Source organism: Myodes glareolus, chromosome 3 (genome assembly GCF_982192425.1).
Source record: "Myodes glareolus chromosome 3, mMyoGla1.1, whole genome shotgun sequence".
Lineage (NCBI taxonomy): Eukaryota > Metazoa > Chordata > Mammalia > Rodentia > Cricetidae > Myodes > Myodes glareolus.
The window spans coordinates 50,273,174-50,293,788 of NC_142028.1; the positions used below are offsets into that span (position 1 = coordinate 50,273,174).

The window sequence follows — 20,615 nt, forward strand, 5'->3', positions numbered from 1 at the left end:
TGGAGCTCAGGCTGGCCCAGAATTCATGATCATTCTTGTTTATATCATCTGTCTAGTAATTTGATTTTTTTTAATTTTATTGCATTTTTATTTATGTGGACGTATGTATACCAAGCATGTGCAGGGGTTCATGGAGGTCAGAAGTGGGCACTGCATTCTGTAGAGCTGGAGTTACAGGCAGGTGTAAGCCACCTGATGTGGGCTCTAGGATCTGAACTGGGGTTCTCTGGAAGAGCAGGAAGTGCTCTGAACTGCTAAGCTGAACTGCAGTACGGTACTCTGAACTGCAGTACGGTAACTTGACTTTTTTATTGATGAGTTAAGAAAGATCTTTATATATTTTGAATACTAGTTCTCCCTCAGGCACATAATTAATTTACAAACACCTTCTGCAGGTCTGTGAACCATCTATTCACTTTGAATCCCAAATTTTAGCTTTTCTTCTGATGTTGGTTGTGTTTTGCCTTGAGGAGCAAAGACAGGACATTCCGAATCACTATCAAGATGAGCTTTTTGAGGGAGCAGCGATTCAGCAGGTAAAAATGCTTACTGCCAATGCTGAGAGCTGAGTTCCATCTGAGGGAGCAACATGGCGGCAGAGACCTGACTCAGCAAGCTGTCGTCTGACTTCTTCACACATGCTGCAGCACACAAACACACGTGCTCACAAGCGCATGTGTGCATGTACACACACACACACACACACACACACACACACACACGGGGAGGGGTGCTAAAGACTGTGATCTGCTTTTACTTAAGGTCAAAAACTCTCCAATCCGGGCTGGAGAGATGGCTCAGAGGTTAAGAGCATTGCCTGCTCTTCCAAAAGTCCTGAGTTCAATTCCCAGCAACCACATGGTGGCTCACAACCATCTGAAATGGGGTCTGGTGCCCTCTTCTGGCCTGCAGGCATACACACAGACAGAATATTGTATACATAATAAATAAATAAATATTAAAAAAAAACCTCTCCAATCCATGACCTGCTGTCTGCACTTTCTTTATCAGATCACAAAGTGGTTTTGACAGATCTACGGTTTTAAATCTGCACTTTGGATACCTATAAAAATACTTGAAGAGCCCACCCTGCCAACCATTTCTGCCCCATTCCACAGGGGCGGTCCCTGGATAGCTTGGGATACTGCCTTAGTGATGATCAGTAGATGGCCCAGAGCACCACCAGCTCTGGTCACAGCCTCTCCTGCAACTTCACAACAAACTGTTTCCTTGTGGAAAATCTCACCTGCTCCCAGGAGGAAGCATAGAATGTTCTCCCTTAGGAAGTAGACACTGCAGGAGAATAGAACATGAGGGAGGAGAGAGTCCTGGTCTTTGTCTTTACCCTGGACCCTTCTCCATGGAGCTATCCACCTCCTGTCTCCTTCCCTTCCAGCCTTCCCTGGGCCAGTGCAGGTTTTAGCTTTCTTCCCAAAGAGAAACAATCAGATGCTAGAGCTATCGGGTCTCTTGCACCTTGGCCCAGCTGTGCCTCAATTACATAAAACCAAGAGTCTTTGACATATGTACACACTAGCTTGTGGGACTCTCTAGGAGTTGGCATTTTCTTGCCTGCAGACAACTTAACCCAAAGCAGCTCAGATCAAAGAAGTCAGGGAGATCCTGGCTCAGGTTCCCAAATACTGGGACTAGCAAAGGTGAATGGGGCCAGGACTGGCTTTTAAAAAGGGACAAACTGAAAGTTTTAAACCCATGCCGGGTTGGGGGGGGGGAGGTTTACACATCTCTTCGGCCTTCCTTCACACCGAAGAGCACAGACACTTGAAACAGGATGGTTCATACATTCACATCCCTCATTCCTGGAGGAAGAACCCTGGTTTTTCTTCCTGAGCTCCATATTAAGAAAGCACAAGAATCTTCCTCCATACTGCTTAGAAAGATTGATTGTTTCTCCATTTACAAAATAGAATCAGGACAATTTAAATTTTTAAATTTTGCATGCAAAACGCTGCAATTGCTTTTTTATGTAGGAGGGCGCTCTCACCAGCTTCTTCTCTACACAACCAAGTATACGATATTACAAGAAGAAAAGAGCAGCTGAGCTGCAGTTCGGAAACCATCAGGTACACGTAAACATCGGGTACACGTAAACATCGGGGACACGTAAACATCGGGGACACGTAAACATCGGGGACACGTAAACATCGGGGACACGTAAACATCGGGGACACGTAAACATCGGGTACACATAAACATGTACACGTAAACATCGGGGACACGTAAACATCAGGGACACGTAAACATCGGGGACATGTAAACATCGGGGACACGTAAACATGTACACGTAAACATCGGGTACACGTAAACATCGGGGACACGTAAACATCGGGTACACGTAAACATCGGGTACACGTAAACATCGGGTACACGTAAACAATAGGTACACATAAACTTCAGGTACACATAAACTTCAGGTACACATAAACATCGGGTACACATAAACATCAGGTACACATAAACATCAGGTACTCGTAAACATCAGGTACACATAAACATCATCAGGTACACATAAACATCAGGTACACATAAACCGAAGCTCTTTTACTGGGGAAAGGAGAAATGACTAGAAAGCTACTTGTCTGAGCTTCCACACGCTGCACTTACTCCTTTCTTCATGTGCCGCTGCTTCTAGACTAGTAAGTGCTCTGTGCATTTTTTGTATATCTGAGTTCATGGTTACACAATGTCCTTCCTTTGACACAGTTGGGTTTTTAATAAGTACCCTATTTCATGTACATCCGAATGCTAACTAATACTATGTTTAAGTTTCATGCTGCAAAAACAAATGGAATAAACTTGAATTGTGCTATAAAAAAAAAAACACAAGAGGAGACTGATTGGACAATCCTCAGTGACATGTTCATTCATGGACCAATCACAGCAGCCAGGGAATGGGCTACTGTCATTGGCTCATTTGCATTAGAGAACCGCCCGTCAGACCACTGTGGTTAGATGTGCTTCTGCCTCTGATGAAACTGCTAAAAGCCAGAAGCCGGCAGGAAGAGTCCATAGATACCATTGTGGTACTGGTTAACCCTAACATCAAGGAAAACTGTTAGAAAGGAACAAGTGTTCTGCTGGAACGCCCAGCTCACTCCTGCTTGGTCCAGAAAGCCCCATTCCTCTCGCTCCAAACCCCACCCTTTCAGTGAATCTCCAGGAAAGAAAAGGCCAACAAGTCCAGTTCAGCATTCTTGGCTCCTCCCCTGAGGTTGCCAGCCGCCCAAGTCCCCCAGCGATAGTGCTCAGCTTTTGACCTTATTTGGGCACAATTCCGACAGGTATGTGACTTCTGCCTCCATCCCAGGGTCTGGAGAACTCACCAGGGAATTGCTTTGCTCAAATAAACATGTTCTTTTACCTTTTCAGTTAGGCTTGATCTGGCTTAATGCATCGGCGGAAAAACCTATTATCGTGTTACAGAAAACCTGTTAACAAGAACAAAAGGACAGTAAAGAAATTTTAAAATAAGGTATGTCCAGCATTTACATTGTTGTCTACCAAGTATTTCTTACAGTACGATGGGGGTATCTTTACACCACCGCCTGTGGTTTACTTTAAGACACTGCACAACAGCTGGGAAACCCACCACGGCCGTTCTGAGCCCCAGCACTCGGACATTTAGCTTTCCATTACTGTAACGGGGAAAATCAACTTAAAATGAAGGAAGGTTTACACGGGCTGAACATTTTGACCATTTCAGTCCATGACTGACTGGACCCGTTGCTGTGGTCCTACGGCAGTAAATCACAGCAAGGGTTTGTAGCGGAGGGAGCTGCTCACTTCACAGCAGACAGGAAATAAAGAGTAGAGTAGTTAGTGCCCTATGATCCCCTTCTAGAGAAATCTAAATCTCCCAGGAGGCTCCACCTCTTAAAGGTTCCAGAATCCCCCAACATCACAAAGCTGGGAATAAATTTAACATGTGAGAGTCCATGTGGGAGGATCCCTAGGCCCTCCACATAAAACGCCCCCACGTACAGCGCCCCCACGTACAGCGCCCCCACGAACAGCGCCCAGATACAGAGCAAAGCTCTCGCAAACTACGATGGAAACACGGTCCCAGTTGCCAGTCAGCTCCCATTTACAGTGGTCTAAGACAATATAAAGAGGGAAAGTGTGAAGCTTTCTCTCCACTCAAGTAGAAAAAAAGTCTTGTGACAGTGCCCAGAAAAGGACAATGGACACCATATTCTGCACTTAGTAATTTCCCAAAATCACTGGTCAAGAGAAAAACCAACCCCTGCTCTTCTGACTTTGGCCTTCCCATATTTTCTCTCTCTGTTCAGACTCCCTCGTAGCATATTTTGGAATAACGATGCTTTCTTTTCTAGCATCTCTCTTCCCATATCCCCGTGCTCATGGGATGCTGCCATGTTTGAGGACTCGTTTCTTACCTCCACTGTTGCTGTCCTGCGGCTTTCAGCGCTAGAGTCCCGCCACCACTCCCCTTCTCTCATCACACGGGACTTCTGTTATCCTCTGTGTGCCTGGCTCCAGCGCAGCTGAAAACACGGCTGTGAGTGCCCCAGACTCTTGCTTATTTATCAAGGCTTTCCATTTGGAGCACGGCCTTTGCCCTTTCCACCTGCATAGATTTCTCACAGCCCATGCAATATACGTAGCCATACATAAGTAATCCATAGACAGAGAGAGAGTCCGTTGCCTCTGAATGTGAACACAGCCATAAAGATTCTGCATGTAGGTGTGCATGTAAGAGCACACACACTCCACTCCCTGATCCCTCTTTTCCTTAAGCTGTAGCTTTAACCTTTTCAGGATATATGTGAGTGTGCATTCGGGAGAAACAGGAGCTTTTAGGTGTGCGTGCAACAGTGAGGAACGGGGAGGGAAGAGATACACCCATAGGGTCTACCAAATAGCCACAGCCTTTAAATAGGGCAACAGGAGACCTACAGGTCCCAGACCAGAAATGTCATCTCACAGCCTTCGGAAGCAGGCAAAGCAGATCATGTTGGATACAGGAAGTTCTGTGTGGCTCCTTCCTGTGAACAAAAGTGTTCCCTCCTGAATGGAAGTGAGCACACCTAAGACTCCCAAATCTGGGGAAGCTCACAAGCTCAGGAAGCCAGAAGCATCCGTAGTCCCCTCCCTGGGGCTCCGATATAAGCTGTGAACAGTCACTCTGAGGGAGAAGGGAGTCTCAGGTGGAGCTGCCTGCAGGCTGGGCAGAGAACCCAGGGGTATAGTTTTTGTGAGTCATCAGGCATGCCTAAAAGGGTGGAAGGGGGATTCTCGGGGATACAGCTCCCTTTGAGTCCCTGCGCTCTCATAAGTAAACCCAGTAAACTCAGTGGTTTACAAAGCTGGGCTCAGATAGAACCTTTTCTTTGGCCTGTCACAGGTGCGCCGTCTGAGATGTGCTTCTTTGTGCATCTCTTCCCAGGAGAGGTCACATGATAGAGGGCAAAGGAAGGTTTTGGACGTTTGCTCCTATAAAGGCAATACTGCAGGTTATTATTGTGTCTTACAAGCAAAATCTACAACAAACTACAAAAAGTCATTACCCACGGGAAATGGGATGATGGACATTTCACTTTTGAGATTTTATACTTTAAAATGTTTGTATAGGTATGTGTCAATATTTTTTCTAATATGCTCCATTAAGATCTAGATGCCATGGAGATTTCAGACTCCCCTGAGGCCTCCACCAGAAAAGAAGAAAGGGTAAAAAGGGTAACAGAAGGAAGTGAAGGGGAGATAGAGGTAGAGGAGCAAAGAAGCAGGCACCACCCTCTCATAGAGAATCTTAACTTCCCAGGACCCGTATGATAGGAGAGAATTGTCTCCCACAAGTTGTCCTACAACCACCATATGTACACTGTGGTACATGCATCAGCATGCTCGCGTATCACATACACATTACATATACTCGCACACATACCACACACGCACACGTACACACAATGATGACATATGGGTCCTGGGGATCCAACTCAGGTTATCAGATTTGGTCACAAGTCCCTTAACCTGCTGAGTCATCTTACCAACCATGATGTGTGTGTCATTTTTAACTTGAAAACGTTAGTCTTTGATTCTTTTAGTTTAATTACTTAATTTCTCTCTGTAGCACAGGCTAGCCTCAAACTCACTCTTCTACCTCAGTCTCCAAGTGTTTGACTAATAATTCACCTTATACAGGTAGTTGGACACATCCTTCCGGGGTTCAAAGTGCTTAGAGTCCTGGGTTGGACCAGGGTATAGCTCAGAGGCTTAGCATGTGATAGAAGAAAATTAATTAACTAAGATAGCTTTTTCAAAAACTGAACTATATCAAAGCCCTGAAGTAAACAGCCTTCACTCCTGTGTTCCACAGGAGCCACATCCCTGGTACAGCCTCGCCACCCTGCAGCACAGAGGCCGCGAGCATCACCTGTGCACATCACAGCCCGCTGCACTGAACCCCTCTGACTGAATACAGCTCATCTCTCTGGAACTTGCAGCCTCTAGAAATGACGGCAAACTCTCTTGCTCCTTGTGACCCTGCTACTGACTCCTAAGTCCCACAGCTGGACTCTAAGCATTAGGACTCATGTGGAAATGTCCTCTGTGGAACCTCCTTTTTTTGTTTGTTTGGGGGGTTTTGGAGGGTTGGGTTTTCTGTTCTAATTTTTTTGTTGTTGTTTTGTTTTGTTTGCTGCAAAGGAATCATCCTTTAGTGCCCCTCACACCGCCGGACCCCATCCATCCACCCTGCCTTGAGTTATTGCCATCTCCAGCCGCAATCTCCTTGCGGCCATTCGTTTGTCACATTTTCAGACGGGGCAGAATGTTTTTATTTCATGTGGGCTCTTCATTTGCCTCCGCAAATTAGCTCCCGGCTCCTCTCATCCAGGTCCCTGCTGTGTTATTGCTGTGACATGAACATCCCTCCGGTTGAAGGTGGCATTTCATGGTTTTCTTAGAAACCTTGGTTTGCTACAATTTACGCCTTGATTAAAAATGTGCTGTCGGGTGAAACACCCCATCCAGGGGAGAGATATTTGTTAATTAGTAAAACAAATCAGGTCAAATGCTTCTCATAAAAGATTTTGCGCATTTGCAATCCTGAAATGGCTTAAATTTGGCTTCCTAAGTGATTTTGTTTGACAGAGAATAAAGCCAAGAAGAAATCTACATTGTTATAGGAAAGTTCTAGAAGTAGCAAGAGAGACCTTTTTTCCTGGCCCTTAAGGTTTTTTTTTTTATAAAATCATAATATAAGGTCTAAATGATGACAATTCTGATACTACAGACTTGGGTTAAATTTACAGTAACAGATACCCAGAGAGTGGGTTTGTGACCAACACTTTTCCTTCGGTAGCATTTATTTCCCTGAGACAGGCCATCCAAGAGGCAATCAAATGAGGGTAATTCTCTAAAGTATGCCCCTCAAGCCCAGATCAGCTGTGGATATGATGCCCCTCTGCCTGTTCCCGATATCAACAGGCAAGTTCTTCATCTTCCTCCTTCACCCTGAGTGAGAACAAAGGTTGAGGTTCTTTCTTCGAGGAGGCGGGACAAGACTCGGAAAGCTGAGGAAACTTACCAGGTACAGAAAGCTCCAAGACTCACAAGGCCCTGCACTGAGGTTAGAGAAGTAAGCATTTGGGACAGGAGAGAGGGCTCAGCAGTTAAGGGAAAGTGTGTATTACCTGAGTTTGGGCCCTAGTTCTCACAACAGCCTTCAACTCCAGCTCCTAGGAATCCAGACAGCCTGTCCTGGCCTCTTACACACACACACGCACGCACTCACAACACACACATACACACGCACGCACACATGTGCACACACAATGCACACATACACGTGCGCACACATAACACACCCATATGCGCACACACATGCATACACACACACACACATATGCACACACAATGGTACTTCTTCAACAGTGGGGCAGGGAACTCTATTGTTATCCAGGTTGGGGCGGGGCTTTACGGCAAAGCAACTGCCTCCAAGTCCCCCATTCTCCAGTAAGTCACCAAAATAAATTCAGTACTTCCCCAAGCTGGAATTGGGTGGAATGATATCTTAGGTCTGTCACTGGTGCTGGGGTAAACAGACATTTGTTTACATCTCCCCAAGAAAAGACACCAAACAGAGGTCTCCCTGTTTCTAGTCCTGAGAGCCTTCCAACACGCTCCCCCAGAACAGCCCCTATGTGAAGCATGGGCTGTGTTAAGGAACTAACCCTGGATGATTTCAGGTATATTCACCCCTTGCTCTTGGTGGCTCTTTAAGCCAATGATGGCTCCTACTAACCCTGAGGAGCCACGGGGTCATGATATCTTCTTCATCTTCTGATTCTCAGAAACAGAGGGCAGACCTTAATACTTTCTTTTAAAATTTCCCCAACGTCCATCTGCATGGCAAGCATATGGGATCACAAAGAGAAGAAAGTAGACTCACATCCTGCCATCATCTTGCATGTATTAATAGTAACTGATAAAAATAAGCACAACCCGAACATTTCACGTGGACCATTCCCACGCTGCTTTTCTATCCTCTCGGCAGTTCTGTGACAGTACTGGGGATCGAACCTTGGTCCTCACCTGTGTCAGAAAAGCAGACCCTACTGCTGAGCTTCAGCCATAGCCCAGTGCAACAGCCCTGTGAGGTTGGGTTTTTGTTTCTATTGTACAAGTGAGGAACCTGAGGTTCTGAGGAGTCCTGGGATTTGGGGGCTTATGCCTTGCTCATAGCAGAAAAGGGTCAGAGCAAAGTGAAAACCTGCGAAGTCAGGCACGGTAACTGTTCAACAAGTCTTATGGCTCTCTGTAACAGATATAGGAAGCCAGCTTGAAGTGGCTGTGGAAACAAAGGAGCTCCAGGGGCCCCTCACAGGGAGAAATCGTGGGCTGCATTGTGGCTAGGCCCAGCTGCTCCCACAGTGTCAGTAGCCTGGTCCCCAAGTCTTGGGTCTGCTGTCCTCCGGGTGCCTTGCCAGGTGGGCATCTGCTCTGACCATGCCACAGATGTCCCCAGCTCCAGGAACACACGGAACAACTTGGCACCTTCTGCCAAAACCCAAGGCATCACAGCCAGGAACTCCAGCCAAGTCTTGAGCACACCCCACACCCTTGTGCCAAGCCCTGTGTGTCTGCCCCGATGGTCTACTGTGCCTGTCCCAGCTGCTGAGAATAGAGCTGTGGAGAAGCCACATTGGCTCCAAGAGTGGAACAGGCATGACCTCAGAGGACGGGCTGTGCCAACCATGACCATGGCCTTTGTTCGTCATCCCTCCCAGCACGAGAAAATAATAACATAAAGACAAAATCAAATGCGAATTTCAATTAATAAAAGTAATCGGATTACAAATTAAATGGCAAAAAAAATTAAATTGCACCCATTTAAATAAGCAAACTATACAAATGTAAATTTTAAATAAATAAAAAAAATTTGGTAAGAGACAAGAGCATCTTTGGGGTTGCGCAGCTATGAGATGGATGAGGAAAGGGAGAGAAGGCTGCTGGAAAATTTTCCTTTGTCCAGGAAAACAAAGGGAGAAAGAAACATGGGCGGACACGGGCTGTGCTCTGGAAGACCCCACATCTTCTTTCACAGCTGGGAGTTGAGGAGTTAAGCCCAAGTCTGCACAAAGGAGACTCTAAAACAGTAACTGACGGCCGGCATAGTGTTGTGATATATATTTTATTTGTTCCTTGAGGATTTCATGCATGCATACACTGTATTTTGATGATAATTATCCCTGTTTCCCCCTGGGACTCCTCTCAGGCCCCCTCCCCAACTTCTTGTCCTCTTCGGTTTGATTTTTTATACAACTCACTGGGTCCTATTAGTGCTGCCCATAGGCACATGGGTTTGGAGCCATCCACAGGAGCATGGGCGACCTACCATGGGCCACACCCCTGAAGAAAACCAACTCTTCCTCACTCAGTAGCCATCGACTGCCAATCGTTCCTCAGCTGGGGGTGGGGGGTTTTGTGGCCCTTCCTCCCGGATTCACGCTGGAATTTTGGCCACTTGACCTCCTGTTGGTTGTGTGCAAGCAGCCACAGATGCCGTGGATTCATGAACGCGATGGCTGCTGTGGTCCAGAAGACACTGTATCACCCAAAATCTTCCCACTCCCTCTTCCTCAATGTTCCCTGAGCCTTGGGAAGGGAGAGTGTGGTAGAGATGTCACATTTAGAGCTGAGGACCTCCAGTCATTAGTTCTCTGCACTCAGACCAGATCAGTGTCTTATCAACCACTCATGCGTAGAATTTTTGAGTTAACTCTTTTCAAAAGATTTGGGACTTACAGGACAATTCCGCAACAGGACAGAGCTGAGCAATCCCATAATATAAGCATCTTACATTATCACTGTGCCCTTCTCAAGGTCAAGCTGGTATTGGCCAATCTTATTCACCAAATTCCAGACTCCATTTGAATGTCCCTAGCACTTTTTCCCCTGGTGGTATTGGGAAGGCAGGCACTCTTCCATTGATCTTCTAGGTTTTTGAGGCAGGGTAACCCTATGTAAACCAGGCCAACCCTGAACTCAAGTTCCTCCCACTTCTGCCTCCCAGAGGGATTCTAGGCCTAGACCATCATGCTTGGCTAAATTCGCCATTTTTTTTATTAATGCCCTTCTTGTAGGCATGTCCTTTCTAACACATGCACTCAGCTTTCATGTCCACTTCCCTGAGTCTCCTAGGCACTGTGACAGTTTTCCCCATCACTCTTCTTCTTCAAGATCTTGACAGCACCCAGAAGTACCAGTCAGGCACCCTGTAAACTCTCCCACACAGTAGGCTTGACTAATGCTTTCCTTGTAATATACTGCGCCATGCAAAGACCAGTGAATTTTCACTTACTGTGAACAGAAGTGCCAGTACTAGTCAACATCTTGATGAATGGGTTCCGTACCTTTGGGTATGGGTTCCCTAGTTGATGGTAACCAGTGTCTTTGGGGATGGGTCCCCTAGTTGATGGTAACCAGTGTCTTTGGAGATGGGTCCCCTAGTTAATGGTAACCAGCACCTCTGAAGATGGATCCCATAGTTGAAGCTGTTTGTCATTTTTCTTGCATAAACCATACCCAAAAGGTATCACCCGGGAATTGTGAAATCAAATTCACAGAAGAGGCAATAGATATTAGGAATGTTTGGGGTTTCAAGTATCAGTGGTTTAAGTGATGTAAATATTTATCTTGTAAATCCAATAGGCAGATACTTCTGCATCAGTGCTTTGTGTCTGCGACATTACAGAAGACCCAAGCATGTCTCTCTTACGTCAGCAGAGGATCTGTAGCCTTGTGGTTACAAAATGGTTGCTGAATCTCCAGTTGCCGCATCTGCACTCAAGACTGGGAGGAGGCAGCAAGTCTGTAACTTAACACAACAGTTTTTCTCATAACTGTTCCCTGTGCCCACAGGACTTTGACCTGTCCTCGGTAAAAACTGGATCACAGGTACAGCCACCTCTGCAGAAAGTTGGCAATGCAACCTAGGTCCTTTGCCCAGAGCAAAGGCAGATGAGGAAGAGGTGGGAGACAGCCGGCGAGATGCCCAGACAACACGATCCACCAAAGGAGACAGAACCTAAAAGCATTTCCAACCACATGAGTACAGAGCTCGAAAGGCGCTGAAGTGCTCGAAGTGCTCGTCTTCACTGTCTGAGAAACGACCACGTTTGTGTTTGTATCTAATTAGACACCCTTCACTTTACCCTCTCATCCACTCAGTTGACTTTATTTGAAATGAGTAGGTTTGAGCACAGGCCAGGACGCTCTCAGCAGCTTCTGAACATCCCAGGGTTCAGCGCTTTGCTGAGGGTTATACCACACAGAAGCTGGGTCTCACTCTGGATCAACCAGGAAAGCACTGAAGCACTGATCAGTAACCAGACTTGCCAGGCGGTGGTGGCGCACGCCTTTAATCCCAGCACTCAGGAGGCAGAGGCAGGTGGATCTCTGTGAGTTTGAGGCCAGCCTGGTCTACAAGAGCTAGTTCCAGGACAGGCATCAAAGCTACACAGAGAAAACCTGTCTCGAAAATAAATAAATAAATAAATAAATAAATAAATAAATAAATAAATAAATAGGTTCTGTCAGAAGTTAGAGCAATGCTGGGCAGTGGTGGCACATGCCTTTAATCCCAGCACTTGACAGGCAGAGGCAGGTGGATCTTTGTGAGTTCGAGGCCAGTCTGGTCTACAAGAGCTAGTTCTAGCACAGGCTCCAAAGCTTCAGAGAAACCCTATCTCGAAAAACAAAAGAAAATAGAAAAGTTAGAGCAAAACTGAGCCACCAAGCCTGCTGTGCTGTGTGCTTTCCTGATAAGGGGATGGGATGGGATGTCCTACAGGATACCCGAAGGTGGAGAGCGGGGAGTGGAATGGAGGTGCTGGGGACTCATGCACACGGCAGATGGTACAGTCAGGGTGCCCACATCTGCTGAGCTGCCCACTGCCCGGCTTGAGGGCTCACAACTGCTGTACCAGAGGGCTCTCTGACACCTTTAGTGGGAGCATCAAGACTCTCCCACTACCCTAGATGAGCCTTCCGTGGATGACAGCGGGAGTTTGGGACCAGAGGCTCAGTCCTTGACCCCCTAGTGAGCCATTGGGAGATGCACCCAGCAGGTCCACAGGAATAGGAGCCGGATAACCCAATCAGCTGGGCTCTGTCCCTTTCTGAATCTTACCTCCCAAGATGATTCTTTGGGATTGCTTCCCAAATAAACTTGAAGCAAATCCTTACCGAAGGGTCTACTTCTGAGAAACACTAAATGAAGACAAAAGATCGGCAGTGACACTTGTGGATGCTGTTGACACTTTCAGTATGGACCTGGACAGGTGCCAGAGGATAACACGCGATCGCATTCCTCTCCGCTAGGGGAGAGCTACTGCTACCGATTACAAGCCTGAGGCTCAAAGAGCCTGGGAAAGTCGCTCAACCACACACAGTGATAAACGTCAGACGTGAACAAGGGAGTGGACAGATTATGCTGCCTGCGCACCTATAAACGTGTGGGGTTTGGGCTGAACCCGGGACCTCGCATGCGCTAGGAAGTGCTCTCCCACTGAGCCACACCCTAGCTCCGCAGAGGCCCCATCTAAAGCGCCAAGGACCTTCAGCTCCTAAAGCAGGATGCTGCGGTCTTTGGACCCTTTAGAGAGTCACAATGTGCAATGGTACCTTAAAGGTCGTGAGAAAGCCTGCAGCACGAAGCCTGTGTAAGCTTAGCAGAACACGGCAGCTCTGCAGCCAGCATCTGAGTTCAAATCCTGCACCAGCACAAGCTGTGTGACCGCAGAGAACTTAGGCGTGTTCTCTGGTGCTTCTTTTGTTTCTTCGCTCAAATAAGGACTGTTCAGGCTTATGGAAACGCGACAGGATTCCAGGGGGTCAATCAACTAAATATATAATTTAATATATAATATATTGTACATACATAGAATATATTATATGTATATATAATATGTATATTACATACGTGTATTATATATGTGTTATATACATGTATTATATATACATGCCCTCAGCACCTACCAAATAAATGTTAGATGTTTATTATAGTTTATAAAGGTTTTCATTGGTTTAATACAACATATTACAGAACTTAAATTCTGATCACAATTTTATATGTGTTTAGAGCATATGCTTGTGTTCCTGTCTATGGAAACCTATATATGTGCTTGCTGAGCCAAGCTCAACGTCAGATGTCTTCCTCAATCTCTCCCCGCCTTATTTTGGGGGCCTGGATCTCATGGAGCTTCCCAATCCAGCTAGACTGACCGACCAGCAAGCTCCAGCAGTACTCCCGTCTCTGCCTCCCCAGTGCTGGGATTACAGGCACACAGCACCCCGCCTGGCTTTCGTGTGGACACTGGGGATCGAACCCAGGTCCTCACGCTTGCACAGAGAGCAGTTTACCAGCTGAACCAGGTCCGTAGCCTCTGAGGGAAAAGTAGGAAACTAGCGCGCAGTCCCTTTGTCTTAATGCTGAAAGGGGAAAGATGGAGCTTTTCTCCGTAAACAAAACATCACAGCCGCCTGTCCCTTTAACCACCACCTGGAGAGTCAGCAGCATGATTGTACCCCTAACTGCAGCTGGAGCCCTTCACCCGCAGACCCATGCTTCCATCTTCTGGGCTGACTTTTCTGCGTATAGAGAGTCCCTTGGAAACGGTCCCCAAATGATGGGTAATGGAGACTTTGAATCTAACTCCTTAGGCCAAATATGACATCAGATCCTTATTTTAATGGCTGCTGGATACTACTAAGAAATCAGAATTCAGCTGGCCAGTTCCTGTTAGTGGACAGCTGAGCGGCCCGCCCTGTATCTCCGCACACCGGCACAACGTCAGGGATGCACATGGTGTACCCGGCAGCAGCCTCCACCGCCACCTCACCTGGCCCACTTCTCTGTGGTGTGACCATCCCAAGGGCCTGGCCTGCCCTTGAACCGAGGTCGATCAGAGCTCAGCAGGTTAAACAAGATGTAGGGCTTGATGGGCCAAGGCTGACGGTGCCAGCTTCTACCAGGGTCCAAAGCAGATGGAGGAAGCCAGAGGGAGATTAGAATAAAGAGGGAGCTGGCAGCTGGGCCTTCCTTTGGGAACCAGGGAGGCCAGCAAGGATGAATTAAATGCTTCTCTTTTTTTTTTAAGAAAAAAAAAAAGGTGACATGAGCTGGAATCCAGCCACAGGCTTGTCTTGTGTCTGACAGCAGCACATACGCCTGGCAGAGACGGACTCATGGGCAGGCAATTTGGGGAGCCCATGGTACGACATGAGAGACACCAGTCCACAAAGAGCAGTCTCGTGTGCATGTTTTGTTTTTTTTTTTTTCACACAGTTCACACACCCAGCCCAGTTCATTTCAGGGCCTTTGCACAGGCTGGATTCTGCTTCTGCTTCTGCTTTCCCATGGAGGAAGCCGTCTCCTTAGGCATCATTTAGCCAACTCCCCTCCTCGATGTAGTCCTAGACACCCTCTGGAAGGCACTCTTTCTCCCGGCACCCACTATTCTTCCTGTCCAAGCTCCCTACGTGTTTCTCTTACACAGCCCTCCAAAGCATCTCGGGGCTGGGTAGAGTTCAGCCGCGCTGCACTTGCCCAGGGTGATAGCTAATATAGCCAGCCTGACAGGACCTAGAAGTGCTAAGGACCTAGAGCCTGTGAGGGATGGGTTAACAGAGGGGAGGACTCATGTAAATGTGGGCTGGGGTCCTAGACTCAATAAAAAGAAGGGAATGAGCTACGTGCCAGCATTGGTGGCTGCTCTCTGCTTGCTAACTGAGGACGCAGTGTGACCAGCCGCTTCATGACCCAGCTACTGCGACTTCCCAGTCCTGATGAACTAACTGTACCTCAAGAGTGAAGCACATCTTCCCTTTAAGTTACTTCCATTCCGTTTGTTTGTTTGTTTGTTTGTTTGTTTGTTTGTTGAGAGAGGGTCTCCCTTTGTAGCTCTGGCTCTCCTGAAATTTAGTATGTAGATCAGGCTAGCCTCGAACTCACAGAGATCTGCCTGCCTCTGCCTCCCGAGTGCTGGGATTAAAGGCAGGCATGCGTCACCACCACCCTGCTGGAAGCTTTGCTCCAGACAGGTTCAACGACCAGGGATGGATGTGTGAAGGTGGCACCATTGTGACCACCTGTTATCCAAACAAGTGACCCGCAACAGCCTGGACCGTTTTTACTTATGCAATTTCATTAACAGCTCTACATCAGTTGTTTCCTTAAGTTTCTAAAAATGGTTATAATAATTGCCAGTTTGTTCCTCTGCCTCTTTCCCCTCCCATCCCCCAACTCTCCCACTCGTACCCATTACCTACGTGATCTATCATTAGAAGCATAAGCGGTGTCGCGAGCCACAAAGGAAGTTTTCTGACTAGGCACACCTACTCGTAGGCGAGTGCGCCCAGGTGGCACATTTGCCGTGACAGCGCCACTCAGGGTGAGAAACACTTTTGTCTCTAGTGGTTGTCTCTAGTGGTTAATATTTACATCTGCTAGGATCTGGGTTCTCATGATGAACTCACCAGCTGAAGCTGGACCAATTCATTCTCCATCTGTACCACTTCATCTCCTCTGGGGATATTCCGGGTTTTTCCTTTTATCGATAAGCAACATAACTTGAAAACGTACACTTAATAACTGGCATTGTTTAATCCCTGCTCTCGCAGACTTCTCCCTTGAGGTCCTGGAGTATGGGCGCAGCTATTCCACATGAGGGAACCGTGGGTTTCTACCATTCTGCTTCATCCCCTGTTCCCAGACTGTTCCCATTAACTCAGGATATCTATCTATTAGCATTTCTCCAAGACTCTTCTGGCAAAAATCATTTTTCCCAGAACAGTTATGCAAATATGTAATATTAAACTTTATGACCAACTACGACGTATTTAAGCCAGCAGTGTGGCTAACATGGTGGAAGCAAGGAGAGCAGGTAGCACACAGGCTCCCAGGGTCATGCCTGGAATCACACAGCGGACTGTCCACAGGTCTTTGCCAACTGGGTCAGAGTCTCCAGGGTCTTGCCACAAGGAGAGCCGTTCATGCTATTCTCAGGGCTTGTCCCCGAAAGAAGTCACATGGCTCCCGCCACTACCTGGCCTTTGAGCTATTTCATTGGGTGTTCTGTGATGCCAACATTAGGGTAACTATACACCAAGCATGTGCAAGGCCACAAAACGTCCCTTTTGCTTACTTTTTTATTTATTTATGTTATGTATGAGTGCTCTACCTGCATGTGTGCCTTTATGCAGAAGAAAGCATCAGATCTCGCAACAGATGGCTGTGAGCCGCCATGAGGTTGCTGGGGAATGAACTCAGGACCTCTGGAAGAGCAGTCAGTGCTCTTAACTACTGAGCCATCTCTCCAGCACCCTTTCTTTCGCTTTCTTAACACTGACCCTGACTATAGTATAAACTCCATGAAGACAGGGATTTCTGTGTTTCTTCCCTTGTCCCTGCCTTGCCCCATCCCCACCTTATATACTGCCTTGCATCGAACAGAGGTGGAGTCACAGTACACAAGGATCAAACCAGAGTTCTGGCACTAAAAACCTGAGTAAAGAAATAATCCAGCTATTCTACACCCGTTCCTTTCTCTAAAAAGGAGAATGAGGACTTGAGCCATGGCTCCATGGTTAAGGATACTGGATGTTCTTGCAGTTCCCAGCAACTGCAGGAAGAGTTTTGGATGTAACACTAGGTCCAAGGAATCTGGTGCCCTCTTCTGGCATCAATGGGTACCGCACCCTTGTAGAGCAGTTCCATACATACAGAAAAAACTCATACATATAAAATAAAAATCTCAATTAAACTTAAGTTAATAGTGGGAATGGTAAAACCTCTCGCCTTGCCAAAATGTCACAAACCTTAAGCAGCACCGTTGAACACTCTATGCAGTGTGCAAGAGCCCAGAAGTCTATCCAAAGGAGTCCCAACAACGACAGGCCCCGCTGCCCCTTTCAGTCCTTCCTGGATTTCCAAACCCATAATTCTACCCTGAAAGATCCGTCCCAGATCCCTTTACTGCTGCTGCAGGCCGCTAAAGATAATTATCACACGAGTTCTGGGGACCAAAATGTTATTAATCCGCACTTCTTTACAGCCCAGCTCAAAGGTCAGTTCTTAACAATTAACGGTGCCTGGGGGGGGGGGGCAGATTCTGACTTACTCATTAAGGTAGAAAACCAGCCTCTAGCCACTGTCCACTTAGAGTTTTAAATGCCAATGATTACAGCTTGCACGGTCCACACCCTCCTGCTGACCAGCGGTATTAATTATTTGCAGAACGACACTAGTGGCCGTGACTCTCCTTGAATTCTCAAATTCCCTGCAACAATCTTTGGTTGTATCGCTCATTAGCGACTCTGCGTAGCAACAACCTGCTTGGGAGGGTTGGGGGTGGGGGCGCTTGCTACAAAACAGGTTTCCCTTTGCCGGGAAATTGAGGGAAATTCAGGCGGTTTTCAAAGCATCGTGCTCCCTCTCGTGGCCATAGTGTGAACTGCAACGCCAGGATCTACGGATCAAAGGTGCCGCAAATGGAGACATGCAGATGAACTTTAACCCGACGAGGAGATACACATGACTTTTATTAAGTTCTTTGTGGGAATGGGGTACTGTGCATAAGCTCTTAAAATAACAAGAATTAGGGTTTGTGCCAAAATAAGGCTACACCTAAACCCTTTCCCTTGGATTTCAAAGCCAATTTGTGCCTCCAGGGGAAGGGGAGGTAGGTGGGGGGCGGGGGGGGGGGGGGTATTGGGGTTTGTTTACTCTGGGGAAGAAAGGTTTTCCTGCTGTAGAAGACCGGATCTAAGCTCCGAGCCTCCTCTGGCTGCCAACATTTTCTTAAGCAACCTCCTTTGATGAGGCTGCCGCCAATTAATGGAAACACACGGAACACAGGGGGGTGATTTCCACAGAAATCCACCAGCCTGAGAACGAAGGGAAGCTTGGCGCTTGGGGCAGAAAACAGGCTGCCAAGTTGAAGAGAGACAGCCTCAGTTCCATGTGTGCGTGGGCAGCCACCTAGGGCCGGGGGTCATTAGGAAGAAAGAGGCTTCCTAGGGAGGCCCACTAAGTTTGAGTCCCTCCACAACTTTTTCAATGAACCTGTGTCCCACCGAAATGCCGCCCCACCCATTTTCCTCGCTAATGTTGTTTCCAAGACTTAAAATTCCCTAGCTCTCTTTGGGAGCGGCAGCTGGGTTCCTGGGTTCAACTCTCTGGCGTCCCTAACAGTCCAAAGGGACACCCTGCTGACCCTAAGTAACGGGAAAACTAGGCAGTGAGCAGGGTATCCAGGTGACAAGCCAAGCCAGCAGATTGCAACACAGCATTCATACGCTGTCACAGAATCATGTAGGCAAAACATGTTTTTGGTTTTGACTTTTTGGTTTTCTAAGACAGGGTTTCTCTATGTAGCCCTGGTTTTCCTAGAACTCGTTCTGTAGACCATACTAATCTTAAACTCACAGAGATTTGCCTGCCTCTGCCTCCTGAGTGTTGGGATAAAAGGTAACACTCTTAAAACATAAAATTAAATAAATATTTAGAGGCTGAGGAAATGGCTCAGCGCTGACAGCTCTTTCTAAGGTCCTGAGTTCAAATCCCAGCACCCTCATGGTGGCTCACAACCATCTGTAATGAGATCTGGTGCCCTCTTCTGGTGTGCAGGCATACATGCAGGCAGAACACTGTACACATCATAAATAAATAAGTCTTTTAAATAAATAAACAAATATTTAAAGAGTTGCTCAAATGTTAAGAAAAACCTGGATTTTCCCCAGAGTGAGATAGAAAAAGATTTCCAAAAACAATTGCTCTATCGTGGCCCAATACAGGTTACTCATGAGCACTCTGGGACTCTCACAGGGGAATGTCCTAATCCAGTAGTCCCTAGAGGGCCTCTACCTTACCCACACGTGGTCCTCGCACGGTTTCTGGACCTGCCTCTGCCTGCCCACAGCGTGCACACTGCCCACCACTCCCTATCGCCTTCCATTCCCCTCTGCCATCCCCACCAGCTTCCTCAATACTCCTGCGCTGATGGCACTAACAACCCACCTGGTGTGTCATTCCACCTCCATGAGAAAGCACTCTTCCCTGGGGAAAAGGAAGCTTGGGACAGCTTACAAGGTAACAGCAAGTGGCAGAGCCACAAGGGAACTCCAGCGGCAAGGCACAAATTCTCCCTCATCCCGACACTGGGTCTCACAGCCCAGGATGGCCTGGAACTCACTGTCTAATCCAGACTAGTCTCAAACTCTCCATCCTCCTGCTCCAGACAGCTGCTGTAGAAGAACTCCTGGAAACAGCACTTTTGAGAGTAGTGCTTCAGACCCAGCTTGGGCCTCCTCCTCCCTGAGAACATGAGCTCTTCTGCCACGGCTGGTGCAAATGCAAATGCGGGTTGTGGATGGACGCCCACACAGCACTGTGGGTTCACAATCCCCGCGTGCTTCAAACTCCCAAGGGACGCCATCACCCCCGCTTGGCAACGTGCAAGCAATCAGGAGCTACTGGCCTTGCCTGGGTCATGCCGAGTGAAGATGTCAGTGAAGACGTTCGTCCCTCTAAGGTCTCCAGGCCTTCTGAAACAAAAGCCGGAATTTCGCCCCTGATGTAACTTCAGATCTGGAGTTACCCTGCTCCACATGCTAACGATGAGATTCCTGAAGGTTCCCATTTTATTAACAAAGTCTGTTCTGCCGCTGTGGGTACAGCCATGAGCAGGTATATGTGGAGCCCGTGGTCAAAGGAACCTGGGCAGGAGCTGTGTTTTCCCACCGGGCAGCCTCTCAGACTCCTGGGAAGCCGCCTCTGTGCCCAGGTGTGTTGGCTGAAGGCGTGAGAAAGCAGAAGGCAGACTGGCAGGCACAGCAGGCAGGGAAACTCATCCACAGACCTTCAGAAAGCTCCAGGCAGGCCCAGCACACGTCCGTGCTGGGATCCTTTCCCCTCACACAGAACAGATAGAGTAGCGTGACTGAAACCCACTTTCTCGTACCTGTGCACAGGATACTGAGGGAAATTCAAAGTTCATACAGATAAGGAGTTTGCTTTTGTTCTGTGTTTTGTTTGTTTGTTTTTGTCTTTTTAAACAGGGTTTCTCTGT

General features: G+C 47.5%; 1 long non-coding RNA gene across 1 annotated transcript; it reads left to right on the top strand.

Annotated features, from left to right (window-relative positions):
* Positions 1–2,979: 2,979 nt before the first annotated feature.
* Positions 2,980–4,520, top strand: LOC125403166 (uncharacterized). The gene is made up of 3 exons (XR_007232852.3): positions 2,980–3,302; positions 3,391–3,493; positions 4,356–4,520. It is a non-coding gene; the product is annotated as an uncharacterized LOC125403166 (long non-coding RNA).
* Positions 4,521–20,615: the final 16,095 nt, after the last annotated feature.